Source organism: Aegilops tauschii, chromosome 5 (genome assembly GCF_002575655.3).
Source record: "Aegilops tauschii subsp. strangulata cultivar AL8/78 chromosome 5, Aet v6.0, whole genome shotgun sequence".
Classification (NCBI taxonomy): Eukaryota; Viridiplantae; Streptophyta; class Magnoliopsida; order Poales; family Poaceae; genus Aegilops; species Aegilops tauschii.
This window is the reverse complement of record NC_053039.3, coordinates 110825115-110842883: the sequence shown is the minus strand read 5'-3', so window position 1 is coordinate 110842883 and position 17769 is coordinate 110825115. Positions and strand designations below refer to the sequence as shown.

Below are 17769 nucleotides of genomic sequence, written 5' to 3'. Positions count from 1 at the left end.
TTTACTCTCTCATAATAATTACATGTAAGATCATAATCAAATTCAACGATATAGCTATCACACAAAATATTCTCTTCATGATCCACATGCATGCAAAGTTGACACTCTTCTAAAATAGTGGCATTATCATTAAATAAAGTCATGACCTTTCCAAACCCACTTTCATCAAAAATTTCATTAGACTGAACACTCTCCAAATATGTGGGATTATTTTTAGCTAAAGTTGTCACTCTTCCAAACCCACTTTCAATATTATCGCAAACATATTCATCATGAGGCTTAAATAAAATTTCAAGATCATAAAAAACATCACCCCAATCATGATCATTGCAACAAGTAGTGGACATAGAAAAATTAGCATCCCCAAGCTTGGGGTTTCGCATATTGTTAGCACAATTGACATTAATAGAATTAATAGTAAAATTATTGCAATCATACTTTTCATTCAAGGAGCTATCATGAATCACTTCATAAATTTCTTCATCATAATTTTCAGATTCACGAATCTCAAGCAAAACTTTATAAAGATAATCTAGTGAACTCAACTCACTAGAAATGGGTTCATCATAATTGGATCTCTTGAAAAGATTAGCAAGTGGATGAGGATCCATAACAATATATTTTTAGCAAGCGAAGATGCAAGTAAATAGAAGGCACATGTGCACACAAGCAAACATGAGATCTGACGAGAAAAAGGCAAATGAAAAAGAGGGCAAATAAAACGGCAAATTTTTGTGAAGTGGGGGATAGAAAAACGAGAGGCAAATGGCAAATAATGTAAATTGCAAGGAGATGAGATTTATGATTAGGAACCTGGTTATGTTGAAGATCCTCCCTGGCAACGGCGCCAGAAATTCTTCCTTGATGGTAGCTGGAACTACGTCGGTATTTCCCCGGAGAGGGAGGGATGATGTAGCATAGCGACAATAGATATTTCCCTCAGTTATGAAACCAAGGTATCGAACCAGTAGGAGAACCAAGCAACACAACGTAAACAACACATGCACACAAATAACAACACCTCGCAACCGGACGTGTTAAAGGGGTTGTCAATCCCTTTCGGGGTACGACGCCTCAAGATAGGCAAACGGGCGTGATGTAAATTGTAGTAGATTGATAGATCGAACGCCAAATAAAATAAATAAATATAAAACGTAGCAAGGTATTTTTGTATTTTTTGGTTTAATAGATCTGAATAAAAACGCAAATGAAAAGTAGATCGCAAGGCAAATATATGAGAAAGAAGACCCGGGGGCGTAGGTTTCACTAGGGGCTTCTCTCGAGAAAAATAGCAAATGGTGGGTAAACAAATTACTGTTGGGAAATTGATAGAACTTCAAATAATTATGGCGATATACAGGCAATGATCATTGCATAGGCATCACGTCCAAGATTAGTAGACCGACTCCTGCCTGCATCTACTACTATTACTGCACACATCGACCGCTATCCAGCATGCATCTAGTGTATTAAGTTCATGGAAAAACAGAGTAATGCAATAAGAACGATGACATGATGTAGACAAGATCCGTTTATCTATATGGAGGTAGATATAGATCTCGTCTTCTTATCCTTAGTAGCAACGATACATACGTGTCGGTTCCCTTTCTGTCACTGGGATCAAGCACCATAAGATCGAACCCACTACCGGGCACCTCTTCCCATTGCAAGATAAATAGATCAAGTTGGCCAAACAAAACCCAAATATCGGAGAAGAAATATGAGGCTATAAGAGATCATGCATATAAGAGATCAAATAAACTCAAATAACTTTCATGGATATAAAAAGATATAACTGATCATAAACTCGAAGTTTATCAGATCCCAACAAACACACCGCATAAAGAGTTAGATCATATGGATCTCCAAGAGACCATTGTATTAAGAATTCAGCGAGAGAGAGAAAGACTTCTAGGTACTAACTACGGACCCGAAGGTCTACAAAGAACTACTCACGCATCATCAGAGAGGCACCAATGAAAGTGGTGAACCCCTTCGTGATGGTGTCTAGATTGGATCTGGTGGTTCTGAACTCTGCGGCGGCTGGATGAATATTTCGTCGACGCCTTTAGGGTTTCTGGAATATTGGGGTATAAAGCAAAGAGGCGGTCCGGAGGGCACCCGAGGTGGGCACAATCCACCAGGGCGCGCCAGGGCCTCCTGGTGCGCCCTGGTGGGTTGTACCCTCCTCGGGACTCCCCCCGGGTGCAACTAGGGCCCATCTGCTTCCTTTTGGCCCATAAAAAACATCGTGGAGTTTCGTGGCATTTGGACTTCGTTTGATATTGATTTCCTGCGATGTAAGAAACATGGAAAAAAACATCAACTGGCACTTGGCACTTTGTCAATAGGTTAGTACCCAAAAATGATATAAAATGACTATAAAACATCCAAGATTGATAATAAAACAACATGGAACAGTCAAAAATTATAGATACGTTGGAGACATATCATGGCCCATGGCACGATTCCGGTGAGGCCCATGGCCCTCCGCCGCGTTAAGGGATGCCAGAGCTCCGCTGTCGGCGCGTCGCCAACCCCTGGGCCACTGACCTGTGGGCCCAGGGTCATTAGACCCCTAAACCCCACTAACACGCGGGCCCTGTTATAACTAACTAGGATTAGTTTAAATAAATACGTTAGTTAAGTACAATCACTGACGTGGCCCAACTGTTAACTAGACTAATTAAATTAAACTAACCTACTGTTTACACTAGCAGTCACCGACAGCTGGGTCCTACTGGGCCCAGTTGACCCAGTCAAATGCTGACTGGGCTAGCCCCAATCAATGACAGGTGGGTCCCTATTGACCGAGTTGAGCAGTCAACTGGTTAACAGTTGACCTGCTAACTCAGCTGGTAGGTGCCCACTGTTAGCCTCTGTGCTGCTCTGTTGTGTATACTTTGTGTGTGCACGTAGCAATTTAATCATTATTTTCGAATTTGAATTAATTCTAGAAAATTTCAGTAAATGATTAAAACTTTGAAAAATCATATAAAATAATCTGTAACTCAGATGAAAATAATTTATATATGAAAGTTGCTCAGAAAAATGTGATGAATCCGAATATGCTATCCACATACTTGTCGCATGCCTCTAACATTTCAAACATGGAATCTTCCCCTTAGTTTCATCTGTTCGATAACTGCCAAAAGCCAGGAAAACATTCCCAGATGTTTTCCTGCTTTGTGTGTAATGCGTAGCACTGCGTTAGCTCACCCCTAGCACATCATATTGCCATGTCATGCATCATGGTGCATTTGATTGCTCTGTTATTTATTGTGTTCCCCCTCTGTTACTTCTTTTCCGGTAGATCCCGAGACCGCTGTTGATCGGGTGATCGACTACTTCACCGTCGAGGGTCCATATCTGTCTGCAGAGCTTCCAGGCAGGCAAACCCCCCTTGATAATTCCTATATCGCCCATTTCTTTCTCTCTCATGCTTGCATTAGATTTTGCTACTGTTGTTCGATAGCTCCTATTCTGATGAATAGCCTGCTTTTGCAACCTGATATTGTGCCGTATCTAATATCCTATATGCTTAATATAGGTTGGTTAGTGATCCATCAGTGACCCCTCACCTTGTCCCTATTGCCCATGATACAATATGCAGACGATACTATTCTCTTGATGCCAGCTTGCACCACTCAATTGCCTAGCTTGGTCTCATGCACTTCTGAGTCTATGCTAGCACGAGGGTCAACTTTGAAAAATCTGCTATGATCCCAATCAACACTAGTCAGGCAAAAATAGAACTTCTGGCTCACAACTTGGGTTGCACCATTGGTGCCTTCGCTTTCACATACTTGGGATTGCCCCTCGGTAGAAGATTTTGTGCCCATAATTAAAATGATTGACAGAAGACTCTCTAGCTATTCAACTTTTTTGTCATATAGAGACAAGCTCATTCTTATCAAATCAGTCTTCACAAGTCTCCCCACCTTTTTCATGAGTACTTTGGAACTCCTTGCTGGCATTGTTGAACAGATTAACAAGTACCTCAGGCACTGCACTTGGAGAAAGTATGGTATGGAGGATAAAGGCACAACTCTTATCTCTTGGGATAAAGTTTGCACTCCCAAGGACCAGGGTGGATTGGGAGTTCTCCACATTGCAACTCATAACAAATGCCTTCTGATGAAACATCTCCACAAATTCCTAAACCATCATGATCTGCCCTGGGTCCATCTGATTTGGGATTGTTATTATCCTCGAGGGGTACTCTTTGCAAGGCCTATGGGCTCTTTCTGGTAGAGGAATATTCTAAAGCTTCTTCCTCAATTCAAGCTTGTCACAAGAGGGGTGATTGGTCAGGGCATCAACATTTCTTTCTTGGATGATTTGGGGATCTGGAACAATCAAAGAGAAATTCCAGAGCTGTTTTCTTATTCTTCCAAGGACAAATTGACAATTCAGGAATATCTCCAAGCTGATAACACTCTAGACAACTTTTATACTCCCCTTTCAACATAGGCACACCAACAATTTTTATAGCTACAAGATATTACCCAAGCAATTCAGATTGGGAGCAGTTATGACAAGTGGATTTACCCATGGGGAGTTGATTTCTCCTCCGTCAAGAATTCAAGATGTACAAACTGCTCAAAAATGGGGATCAGACCCCACCAATCTTTGCCAAAATTTGGAAGGATGCCACCATGCTCCGATATAAGTGTTAGAATATCAGTACGTATATACGGTATATGTATAAACCGTATATACATTAGGGATGGAGTTTGGCGTGCGTGTTGTACTCCCGGTTAGTTAGGTTGTTGTGATCGATCCTTATCCCTGTATAGATGACTTGGGGATCAATCCACAACCTAACTACCGAATCCTGTAACCCTAACCTGTGGCTATATAAACACGCAACGCGTCCCTGCTAGGCATATGCTTAACCGCACTTTTACATGGTATTCAGAGCCTACCTCCTCTAAAGCACATCCTCGCAAGCATGTCTTCTTCGAGCTCTGCCGCCGCCACCACAACCACGCTCATCCCGATCGCCGACAGGCTTCACCGCTCCAACTTCCTTGTATGGCGTGTGCGGGCTCTGGCGGCCATTCGCAGCGCGCAGCTCATCTCCTACCTCGACCCAGATCGGCAGGAGCCAGCACCCAAGCTTGCCGATAAGGACGGCAAGCCCACTGATGTGCCGAACCCAGCATATGAGATCGCCAAGGCCCAGGACTCCCAGGTTTTGAGCTTTCTCTTTAGTTCCGTCTCACCTCCTGTGATGGTTCAGGTCGCGCACTGTACCTCGGCAGCAGCAGCATGGACTGCGACCAGGGAGATGTTCATCTCCCAAACTCAAGCACAAGTCGTGAACACACGGCTTGCCTTGTCCATGTCCAAGAAGGGCAACTCCACAGTTGTAGAATATATCGGGCGCATGAAGGCGCTCGGTGATGAGATGGCGTCAGCCGGGAAACCTCTCGGCGACGACGACATGGTCTCCTACATCTCGCAGGGCTTGTTTACGACTACATGTCGTTTGTCTCCTCGATCTGTGCCAAAACCGATCCCATCAAGGTCAGCGAGCTCTACTCCCAGCTTATCAGCTTCGAAAGCAGACTCGCCATGTTTGAGGGCGGCAACTCGTCCTCCCACTCCTCTGCCAATGCCGCTAGTCGCGGCCGCGGCGGACCTGGTCGTGGCGGTGGCCGCAACGGAGGAGGCCGCAATGGAGGCGGCCGGGGCAACGGCGGCGGTGGCCGCGGCCAAGGGCGTGGTGGCCATGGCAATGGAGGAGGTCACAACGACCTCCCAGAAGTCTTCTGCCAGATCTGCTCCAAGCCCAACCACACCGCCATGGAGTGCTATCGTCGCTTCGACATCGCCTTCACCAAGGACAAATCTGCAAGCGCCGTCACCAACTCCTCTTCATATGGCGTCGACACCAACTGGTACGTCGACACTGGAGCTACAGAACACATCACCGGCGAACTGGACAAGCTGGCGATGAGGGAGAAGTACACCGGCCATGACCAAGTGAACATGCCAAACAGTGCAGGTATGAAAATCAGCCATATTGGTCAAGCCTATATTCGTACTCCTACTCGCAATCTTCATCTGAAAAACGTCTTGCATGTACCACACGCCACCAAAAACTTGATATCTGCTCACCGCTTATCTCGTGATAATCAGACCTTCCTTGAAACTCATCCGTATTTCTTTTTTATTAAGGAAAAGGAAACGAAGAAAAATATTCTTCATGGCAGATGTAGGGGTGGCCTCTATCCCCTCTCATCATCATCAGCTCCTTTGAGTGCGGGCAGGCAAGCTTTTGGCGTCACCAAGATTTCTCCATCAAGGTGGCACAATGGATTAGGTCATCCGGCGTTAACAATCGTTCAGCATGTCCTTAGGAATAATAAAATTCCGTTTTCAAGTAGTGAGTTGAATAAAGAGGGAGTGTGTGATGCTTGTCGAATGGGCAAGAGCCATCAATTCCCATATCCAAATTCCAATAGTGTTTTGAATGCTCCTTTAGAGCTAGTATTTTCTGATGTATGGGGGCCTGCCCGTGATTCCATTAATAAAAAAAACTATTATGTGAGCTTTATTGACGATTTCAGCAAGTTTACCTGGATTTATATTCTTAAGCATAAGTCCGAAGTCTTTAAAGTGTTTCATGAATATCAAGCACTTGTTGAAAGACTGTTTGATCGTAAAATCATCACCATGCAAACCGACTGGGGTGGTGAATATGAACGATTAAATTCCTTTTTTCGTCAAATAGGCATCACACACCACGTTTCATGCCCTCACGCCCATCAACAGAATGGGTCTGCCGAAAGAAAGCATCGTCACATTGCTGACGTTGGCCTTTCACTTTTGGCTCATGCTTCAATGCTCTTGAAGTTCTGGGATGAAGTGTTTATAGCTGCCACATATCTCATAAATCGTACTCCTAGCAAAGTCATCAACATTGAAACTCCTCTAGAAAGATTGTTTCATGAACAACCAAACTATCATGCTCTCCGTACTTTTGGTTGTGCCTGTTGGCCAAATCTTCGACCCTATAATGCTAGGAAACTTGAATTTCGATCGAAACAATGTGTATTTCTTGGATATAGTAATCTTCATAAAGGGTTTAAGTGCCTTGACGTTGTCGCTGGACGAGTTTATATCTCTCGGGACGTTGTTTTTGATGAAACAGTGTTCCCTTTTGCTTCCTTAAATCCAAATGCCGAAGCCCTACTCAGATCCGAAGTTCTCCTTCTTTCTGAAAATGCTACTTCTGATCATGGGGGCGAATGTATGGCTGATCCATCGGTTGATTTTCATGCATTAAATCCTGCTATAAACTTTGGTGGGAATCCTGTTTTTGGCCATGATTTTATGCAGCAAGAGATAGGCACAGAACACGAAAATGATTCAGGAGCTGGCGGTGGAGATCCCGATGACGATTTGTCCTCTGCTGCACCAGATAACGAGGTCAGTGGCACCGCTCCTGGAGGCGACAGCGCGTCGCCCAATCGCGCAACCGCGTCAGGGCCCACGGACGGCAGCGGTCCAGCGCACTCAGCCACAGGAGGGCCCAGCGGTGGTGCGGCGGCCTCCCCAAGCCGCTAGATGGCGCGGCCCTCTCCACATACCAGCGGGCCAACGGAGGAGAACCAGGTGGCCCAACGGGCGCCACGGGCTGAAACCGAGGTGCAGAGGATCTGCGTTGGATCAGGCGCACCTACCTCGGCTGCAGTTGCCCCCGACAACATCCGTCTTGGATCCAGCGCGTCTGGCGCGTCTGCTGCGGGATCCGGTGTGGCTGCAGCGTCCTCTCCGGGATCTTCTGTGCAGCGCACAAATACAGCAGTTTCTACTGTACCACAGCGCACAAGATCTCAACACGGTAATGCAAAACCCAAAATACGTACAGATGGTACGGTCAGGTATGACAAGGGTAAGTTTGCTGGACTTGCTGTTTCTGGAGAACCGAACAGCCTGCATGATGCTCTTGAAAGTAAAAATTGGAAAAATGCTATGGATGAAGAATATAATGCTCTTATTAGAAATAAAACTTGGCACTTAGTTCCTCCTGCTAGAGGTAGAAATATCATTGACTGCAAATGGGTTTACAGAATTAAAAGAAAAGCTAGTGGAGAAATAGACAGATACAAGACTAGACTAGTTGCTAAAGGATTTAAACAAAGATATGGCATAGATTATGAGGACACCTTTAGTCCAGTTGTGAAAGCAGCTACTGTCAGACTTGTTCTATCTATTGCAGTGTCAAACAATTGGAGTCTTCGTCAATTGGATGTGCAGAATGCGTTTCTTCATGGCGTTCTGGAGGAGGAAGTATACATGAGGCAACCTCCTGGATATGAAGTCAAAGGAAAGCATCATTATGTGTGTAAACTTGATAAGGCTTTGTATGGATTGAAACAAGCACCTAGAGCATGGTACTCCAGGTTGAGTGAGAAACTACAAAGACTTGGCTTCAAACCTTCAAAAGCTGACATTTCACTTTTCTTCTATAAAAAGGGAAGAATCACTATTTTCATGCTAGTCTATGTTGATGACATTATTGTGGCTAGTTCTTCACAGGAAGCAACTTTGGCATTGCTTGAAGATCTCAAGAAGGATTTTGCCTTGAAGGATCTTGGTGACTTGCACTATTTCTTGGGAATAGAGGTGAAGAAGGTTGATAATGGCATACTCTTGACTCAAGAAAAATATGTAGCAGAAGTGCTAAAGCGAGCAGGTATGATGAATTGTAAGGTTGCAAACATGCCTCTCTCAACTTCGGAAACACTCTCAAAGGAAAATGGTGAACCGTTGGGAACCGAAGATTCTACGAATTATAGAAGTGTAGTAGGTGCATTGCAATATTTGACACTGACAAGACCTGACATATCCTTTCCTGTGAATAAAGTATGCCAGTTCCTGCACTCTCCTACACTTCAACACTGGACTGCAGTTAAAAGGATTCTTAGATATCTCAGAGGTACTATGAGTACTGGACTGAAGTTTACAAAGTCAACCTCAACATTGGTAAGTGCTTTTTCTGATGCAGATTGGGCATGCTGTCCAGATGACAGGAGATCAACTGGTGGGTTTGCTGTTTTCTTTGGACCCAACCTAATTTCTTGGAGTGCACGCAAGCAAGCTACTGTCTCAAGATCTAGCACAGAAGCTGAATATAAAGCCTTGGCCAATGCCATAGCTGAATTGATATGGGTTCAAGCCGTACTTAATGAACTTGGCATGAATTCCTCTCCAGTTGCTCGATTATGGTCTGACAATATTGGAGCCACATATCTTTCTGCAAATCATGTGTTCCATGGAAGAACAAAACACATTGAGGTTGACTATCACTTCGTGCGTGAAAGAGTAGCCAAGAGATTACTTGATATTCGTTTCATTCCCACCAATGATCAAGTTGCCGATGGTTTTACCAAAGCCTTATCATGGCGCAAGTTGGAAGACTTTAAAGGCAATCTCAACTTAGTAAAGTTATGATTGAGGGGGAGTGTTAGAATATCTGTACGTATATACGGTATATGTATAAACCGTATATACATTAGGGATAGAGTTTGGCGTGCGTGTTGTACTCCCGGTTAGTTAGGTTGTTGTGATCGATCCTTATCCCTGTATAGATGACTTGGGGATCAATCCACAACCTAACTACCGAATCCTGTAACCCTAACCTATGGCTATATAAACACGCAACGCGTCCCTGCTAGGCATACGCTTAACCGCACTTTTACAATAAGATCTTCTTTTGGCTGCTGCTGCATGGCAAAGTTAATACAAGGAACATCCTCCACAGAAAACCGTTCCACCTTCCATCTTGTAATCGTGAACTTTGTCACTTCAATACCGAAGAAACCTCCCTACACTTGTTTTGCGACTGTGATTTTGCCTTTAGTTGTTGGGAATCTCTACTTGGTCATCGACACAGAGGAGTTTCTCTTTATGAGGAGGTTACACTTCTAGCCTAAGCTCTCCCCTTACCAATTGCTATGGAAATCTGAATCATGGGGTGTTGGAACATTTGGATACAGAGGAATGGGAAAATCTTCAGATCACATCCCTATTCTATTCAATCTTGGAGAGGATTATTGAAAAATGACCTCCAGCTTCTACAGCACAAAATCAAGTTCAAGTTTGAGGCCTAACTTTCCAGCTGGATTGATCAGTCTTTAAGTTAATCTTTTGAAAATGATGGGTTTTGATAGAGCACGGTTGGCTAATTTTTGCTTTCTTTTGCTTGTAACTGTATGTAAATATTTTGTTTACTTTAATATATACCGTAGAGCGATTGTTCTACAGGTTTCGGTTCAAAAAACATACGAGGGAAAGAGTATTTAGAGAAGATAAACTTCTCCTTTATATTGTGAAAGTCAAGCAGTTTTGTTGGGCGTCTTAGTAAGCTATTGGGTTACGACTCTGCTGGAGTTCGGTTTTTTGACCAACTCTTCCATTATCTGGATTTTCTTGGAAATTTGGGATCTATGTAACGGGCAGGTTCAATGAAAACCAGTATTTTTTTTTTTGCCAATACACGAGATTGCATGTCATTTCACTGATAAAAAGGGTAGAAGTATACAAGGACGCGGGCCGTACACATCGTACGCTACTAGGCGCAGTTACAGCCGCAGCCCGCATGTGAGCAGAAGAGAAAAGGGGTTGCCCATCCCCAGATAACAAAGGGTCAGGTTACACAGATTAAAAAAAGGTCAGGTTACAGAGATAATCATGCATCATGTTTACTCCGTCAAAGGTCCCATCTTAGCCTTAATCTCCCAAAATCACCATGCTACTTTGGAGTACCACTTATGCAATCAGTAGCCAAATGTACTGAAGGCAAGTTCAGATCAGAAGCGAGAGAAAGTCCTTGGCCGAGTCCCATCGTCTTCAGATCACAAGTGTCGAGTCTAGTTCACTGGGCTTGGCTGCCTCAATCAGTAGCTGGGTCGAGTCTCCGCCGCTTGGTTGCCTCCGGCCCATCACCACATGTCGCTGCTGCCTCGGCTTTTGCCCGGTCAAGGGCACGTTGCTCCTCGACGGAGGTCATCGCAAAGCGGCACACTGGGCAGCGACGGTTAAAGCGAAGCCAGTCGAAGATGCAGCGCTGATGGAAGGAGTGGTAGCAGGGCATCCTCCTCAGCTTCTTTCCGCCTTCCACGAAATCCTCAAGGCACACCGCGCAGGTTTGTTCCCTTGTCTCGCCGACTGCCGGAACAAACAGATCCAACATGGCTGGCCCGGAGGCCCGGTCCCTATGTCTTCTTTCATATTCCATGCTTTCCCTCTCACGCAATTCTGCAGCCAGTTCCTGGCGCAGTGCTTCTCGATCTCTTGCCCTTTCCCTCTGAAACTCGTCAATTTGTTCCTGGCTCCACCCCCACCTTCTTCTCGTTTCAATCATAGCCTCGTCTAGGAGACGATCTTGATCTACAGAATCCATGGCTAGACTTGTCTAGTTTACTTCTCGACTTCAGGAGAGGGAGCAAATTCCACCAAGATGCTAGAAAAGCCGATATATATAGGTGTCTCCTGCCCAACTGTGATAGGATTCGAATATATCAAAAGCTTGAGGCGGGGCCTGTGTCCGTCTTCCAGTGCAAATCGGATTGGATTACTAACACGCACGCGTGTTGGGAGGCTATTTGCATTTCCGCGTGCGATACAATTCGATCGGCCTGCAGGCTAATTCCAATCCGACTCTTTAACAGAGGGGATTGAAGTATGTGCATGAAGATCCACTTGATATCCTGAAATTTCCTGTCGCCGAAAGAGAGATGTAGATCCAATCGTGTAACGACCTGGAGGAGAGGGGAATCTAGATCGTACGAAGGGAGAAGCTGATCCGCACACAGAAGCAGATCTTTCGTTTTTGGACCCTAACTAATAATACTCCGAAGGGAATATATTATTAGAGCTGACGTTCGATCTGGGCATAACCCCCAGCGAACGAATCGTTTTGATCTGGAAGGTTTGATTTGTTTTTTTAGGATTTTGGAAGGTCTGATCGATCGAACGTTTCCGTTCGGTGGGGCAATCCTCCAAGCGCGACCGGCCCGATAAGGCGCTAGCCTTTGCTGGGCCTCCCCCATCGTATTACCTTGTGCCAAAAATTTAAAAGGAATCCAAAAACAGACAGTCAGTAAAAAAACAGAAACGCTTGCTATAAAAAAATAAAGAACGAAGAACAAAGATTGGTGGCATGGCAAAAGTAATGACATTTTTGCCATGGAAAAATTTGTGTTGGTTACATGGCAAAAAATTGGATTCGATACATTGCAAAAGAGTTTAATAAGATTTTTGCCATGACAAAAATCTTTAACTAATTATGAATTGCAATGATATTTGCCATGTGCAAACATCTTTAAAATTTGCCATGGGGTGAAAACCTAAAGTAGCGCACAATTTGCCTTGACAAATATCATCATGGATTGGTTGCATGTCAATACGGAGAATTGCTTAATAATTCTGATGAACTCTTGTAGACCATGGCAATACAAACATGTTTTGGATTTAACAAAAAAAAACCTTAAAGAACATGGCATATTTATTTGCCGTGGGAACAAAAACATGACAAGTTGCAATCACAAAAAACCAATTTGCCATGGCAGAAATGCCGAGACATGAGATTTTGCCATTGGAAAAAATTGGAGACATGGCAAAGTTGATGGCATGGCAAAATTTAGGGATCCTTAGCAATTTTGACAAATTTGCTGCTAAATGTACGGGAGCAGAGAGAAGGTACTGGAGGTTCTTGGCGGGTTCCGGCACGAGTTGGTGGGGATTAAATTTTTACCGAATTTAGTTGTCCAAATTATTAAAAAAAACTTCTTTTGATTAAATTTGTACCAAATTTAGTTACCTTGCCAGAAATCACAAGCATGATTTCAATGGACCTTTCCATGAGAGGAATTTAGTGTGTGTATATATATATATCACCAAAGGCCGAGGATCACCAAAGGATCCATCATTACAAGTGAAAATGACTACAAGTAGTATATAGCATTGGAAAAAACTCATCAATAAGACTGTAACCTGGTGCACTTGCAGTCAGTCACCACCACCAATGGGGCATTCTGAAACAAAAATGCTCCAGTGCAGCTGTGGTTCCGATTGAGGTGTGCCCTATAGTCTTACATAAGTCAAACAAACTAACAAGGGTTCAGCAGCAAGCAGCTTCACAACTGCATCACCCCCTATCTCACTCCCTCGGATACAGCAGCAATTGAAACGCAGAAAGGTAATCAACCGGAGAAGCCAATGATACACTCTGAACCCGAGAACAGCATACGAAGTATACAAATTGCGGGGCACGGCAGGGGGAGTGAACAGGGGCGTACCTGCACACGACGTGAGGACGGAGGCGATGGAGGTGCCGACGGTGAAGACCATGCGGCACTGCAAAGGAGGCGGCGGCCTAGGGGGACGCGGCGCGGGCAGCGAGCCGCAGGGGGGTCGGCGTGGCTCGTGGTCGCCTTCGCCGTCGCCTGGGCACTCGCCTTCCGCCTCTGGTCCTGCGCCTCCCCCGAGTATTTCCTCTTGTTTCACCGTCCGTTTTCTGCCCCTCTCAGTGCGGGAGATCGCGCCGCCCCGGAGGAGGAGGTCGCCCCGGCGGCGTCGGATGCACGGTCGCGAACGTCGGAGGAGCGTCCGCAAGGTCGAGGAGGAGCGGAGTGCGGAGCTGCGGGAGCAGAGTACGCCGGAGGGCGGGACGATACCGAAAGCAGGAGGAATGGCGGAGCTCGCGCGAGCCGGGGCAGGGTGCCTCACCGCAGGAAGAAGAAAAGTGAGGGGAAAGGAAGAGAAGTGGGGTGAGCGCTGTGAGGAGGAAAAGCTGTTCGTTCGCTGCGTTGGTCGCTGCGCGAACGTTTCCAAATGATGACCTGGCACCAGGCTCCTGTCCAGACTCGTGCAATTTGATTAGACGGGGCTAAGAGCATTCCTCGAGCCAAGATAATCTTATGTAAGCAGGGTATAAGACTTGTTTGTTCGGGCTTTTGCTTTTGTTTTTGTAGTTTTTTTTACTTTAGCAAAAAAGTCACAAAAGCTCCTAAATATGTGTTTTTTTCTTATAAATCAAATATTGTTATCAGCACAGTTACTAATCTGCCATGATTATGAAGCTCCTGGTGAATCGGTAGTGTGGTAGTCGTGTGGGTCAACATTTGAGAGGGGGTGAACCTGCTTAGTAAATAGGCAATTTTTCGACTAATTTAATCCATAAATATATCACTAGCATGGCATTGACAGAATTAACAACATGCTGATATTGAATCACGCAAGCACATGCTACGCTAATGGCAGATAATCTACGGATAACGCTAGCATAACTATAATAGAAAACAGCAGGAGCGGGATAAACGAGTTATACCCTCCAGTAGGCCATGCAGAGGCCGCGGCGGCGGTGGCAGCGGCGGCGTCCTCGGCGGCCTTCTTGTCGGCTCCAGCTTTCTCGGCGGCGGCACGTTCGGCGTCGGTGGACATGGTGATGATAAGGGCGACGCAGATGCAGGGGAAGTAGACGAACAGCGAGCAGTCGCGTAGTCGCTTCCCAAAAACCTATTCGCCCCTCTCCCGTACAGGAACCAGAGGGACTGGGTTTCGGAGACCTGCTCTCCCGTCGATCATGTATGCGGCAGACGGGATGGAGTCACCGGCGGCAGCAGCAGCAAAGGAACGACAGTGGGCATGCGCATGGAGCAGATGCGATCTGATCGTCGCGGCTAGGGTTAGGAGACACCGCACAGTTATATAGACGCAGCCGCATGGAGAGACGTGGGCTCGACCCACGTCCGAGTCCGTGACAGCCCATGATCCGACGTCTCAGATCGTGGCCCAGCTGTCAGAAACTCTCCGTCAGTGACTGGCAAAAATAAGCGCATAGGTGTGAGCTCGGCTCGGCTCATTCCCACAACCCGCGTCGTGTCGTGACGAGGCGTGGCGAGGCGGGCGGCGGAGGAGGAGTGCGCGAGGGCCTCTTCTATTCTCAAGCTCCAATAGCACTTGGAAGACAATCCCTTATAAAGAGGTCCAACTCCTTCTCCACTAGCAGGATGGGACTAAACTTCCCACTACACCTAGTGCCAATAACCCACATGAGCCCTTAGAGATTTTTCAGAAATTGCTAGATGTGCCTAAAGCCCACCCCAAATTTCAGCAATCCCCCACCAGATCTCGAGGGCTCATTGTGTCCTCTGTTCCAATTGCTGTTTTGATATACCAGTGTTTCAGTGAAGACTTGTTAAGGTTGAACTTCACCTAGAGCAAGCAACTACACTCCTTCACAACTGAACAATGGACTAGGCCTTGAATTGTCAGTTTGGCGTAAAGAAGCTTCACCACATGTCTTACTGGTACTAGGATGCAGAAGGCTGACCCCTCGGGTGGAGCATATAAGTCACACACCTGGCCTATTCATGAGCTTACTAGAGATCACCCCAATCTCATAGACTGTGAGCAGCAGTCGGGCTCATATAGGTGTGTTCCTCCAAAGATCGCTCTGTAGGATAGCATCTTGCTTACATAAGCTTTGGAACACATTAAGACAGTAGTCATCCTACCATACATTATCGAGAGTATCACATCTCCAACGGAGTGGGTTAGTATAGTTACTCTCCTCAGTTCACCACTGGCTTGTTTTCCCAGGCCCTACTTCACGGGATCTTCGATCACATAGGTTGGGTTACCACCATGGCAACTCATGTGGGTCTCATACCCATCTCCCTCGATGCATTATCTATCACAACACGTGATAGCCCTTTTGTAAAAGGATTTGCCAGATTCTTAGCCGTATGGACATATTCCAACGCTATCACTCCGGAGTTTCTTAATTTTCCGATAGCTTTCAATCTCATTCTTATGTGTTTGTTGGACTTCATGTTGTCCTTTGAACTTTTTGAACTCTTCACCTTGGTGATGACAGTCTGATTGTCACAATTCATAAGGATAGCCGGAACCGTTTTATCAACCAATGACAAGTCCATCAAAAGATCTCGAAGCCATCCTGCTTCGACACCAGATGTGTCTAATGCTGTTAATTCTGCTTCCATTGTCGATCTCGTTAAGATCGTTTGCTTGCAAGGCTTCCAGGAAACAGCGCCACCTCCAAGAGTAAACATATACCCAGTTGTGGCCTTCATCTCATCAGCATCAGAGATCCAATTCGCATCACTGTACCCTTCAAGTACCGACGGGTATCCGATATAGTGAAGTCCATAGTTCATAGTACCTTTCAGGTAGCGCATAACTCTCTCAACAGCAATGCCAATGTACATCACCCGGTTTGGAAACAAATCGGCTCAGTTTGCTCACAGCAAACCCAATGTCAGGCCTCGTTGCGCTCGCTAGGTACATCAGTGAACCAATAATTTGAGAGTATCTCAGTTGATCTTTAGCCATGCCTTCGAACTTTCGAATCAACACGCTAGGATCATATGGTGTTTCAGATGGTTTGCAATCCGAGTATCCAAAACAGCTCAACACCTTCTCAACATAATGGGATTGCAGAAGTGTAATCCCACCCTCATTATCTCTCAGTAGCTTGATGTTCAAGATAACATCGGCCACAACAAGGTCTTTCATCTCAAAGTTCTGAGATAGAAACAACTTGACCTCCTCAATGACTTTGAGGTTGGTTCCGAATATCAGTATGTCATCAACATACAAGCACAATATAACTCCTTCGCCCCCACCATGGCGATAGTATACACATTTGTCAGCTTCATTAACAATGAAACCAATAGATGTCAAAGTTGTATTAAACTTATCATGCCATTGCTTAAGTGCTTGTTTCAGGCCATATAAAGATTTCAGCAACCTACACACCTTTCTTTCCTGACCATCTATCACAAAGCCATCTGGCCGTTGCATGTAGATTTCCTCGTTTAGCTCTCCATTCAGAAAAGCCTTCTTGACATCCATCTGGTGGACGAGAAGACCATGCGAGGCCGCCAATGAGAGTAATACTCTAATGGTGGTCAGTCTGGCCACAGGTGAATAAGTATCGAAGAAATCTTCCTCTTCTTTCTGGTCATAGCCCTTGGCCACAAGCCTAGCCTTGTACTTTTCAATCGTACAATCGGGCCTAAGCTTCTTTTTGAACACCCACTTGCATCCCAACGGTTTGCACCCATAGGGACGTTCAGTGATCTCCCATGTCCCGTTAACCATGATGGAGTCCATCTCGCTACGGACCGCATCCTTCCAGTAGTCAGCTTCTAGAGAGGCATACGCTTCTGAAATAGAAGTGGGAGTATCATCCACGAGGTACACGAAGAAATCATCACCAAAGGTCTTTGCAGTCCTTTGTCTCTTTCCCCTACCAAGGGTTTCCTCGTCACCCTCCTCGGGATTTTCATCATGTGTTTGTTCATAATAATCCATAGGAATGGCAGGCTCAGGAGTCCCCTCAGATTCCTGTCTAGAAGTGCTTTGCATATCTCTCATAGGAAAAATATCCTCGAAGAATGTAGCATCCTTAGACTCCATAATTGTACCGACCTTCTGGTCAGGTACCTCAGATTTCACTACTAGAAATCTATAGCCAACGTTGTTCTTAGCATAGCCCAAATTAATGCAGTTCACAGTCTTTGGTCCAAGCTTACGCTTTTTGGGGATCGGCACATTGACTTTCGCCAAACAGCCCCAAGTACGCAAAGTACGAGAGTGTTGTCCTTCTCTTTGCCCATTTCTCATAGGGAGTGATCTCATTATCCTTTGTCGGAACTTTATTCAGGACATGACATGCCGTCAATATAGCCTCGCCCCACCATGCCTTGGATAAACCCGATGTAT

The 17769-nt window shown here is 45.4% G+C and overlaps 1 long non-coding RNA gene and 1 other non-coding gene across 2 annotated transcripts; one reads left to right on the top strand and one right to left on the bottom strand.

The window, feature by feature from the left end:
* Positions 1-1757: 1757 nt before the first annotated feature.
* On the bottom strand, positions 1758-14295 carry LOC141023307 (uncharacterized). Its single transcript, XR_012184237.1, has 2 exons — positions 13317-14295; positions 1758-2293 (listed from the first exon to the last, which is right to left on the bottom strand). It is a non-coding gene; the product is annotated as an uncharacterized lncRNA (long non-coding RNA).
* Positions 5432-5569, top strand: LOC120965695 (small nucleolar RNA Z247). The gene has a single exon (XR_005758723.1). It is a non-coding gene; the product is annotated as a small nucleolar RNA Z247 (small nucleolar RNA).
* Positions 14296-17769: the final 3474 nt, after the last annotated feature.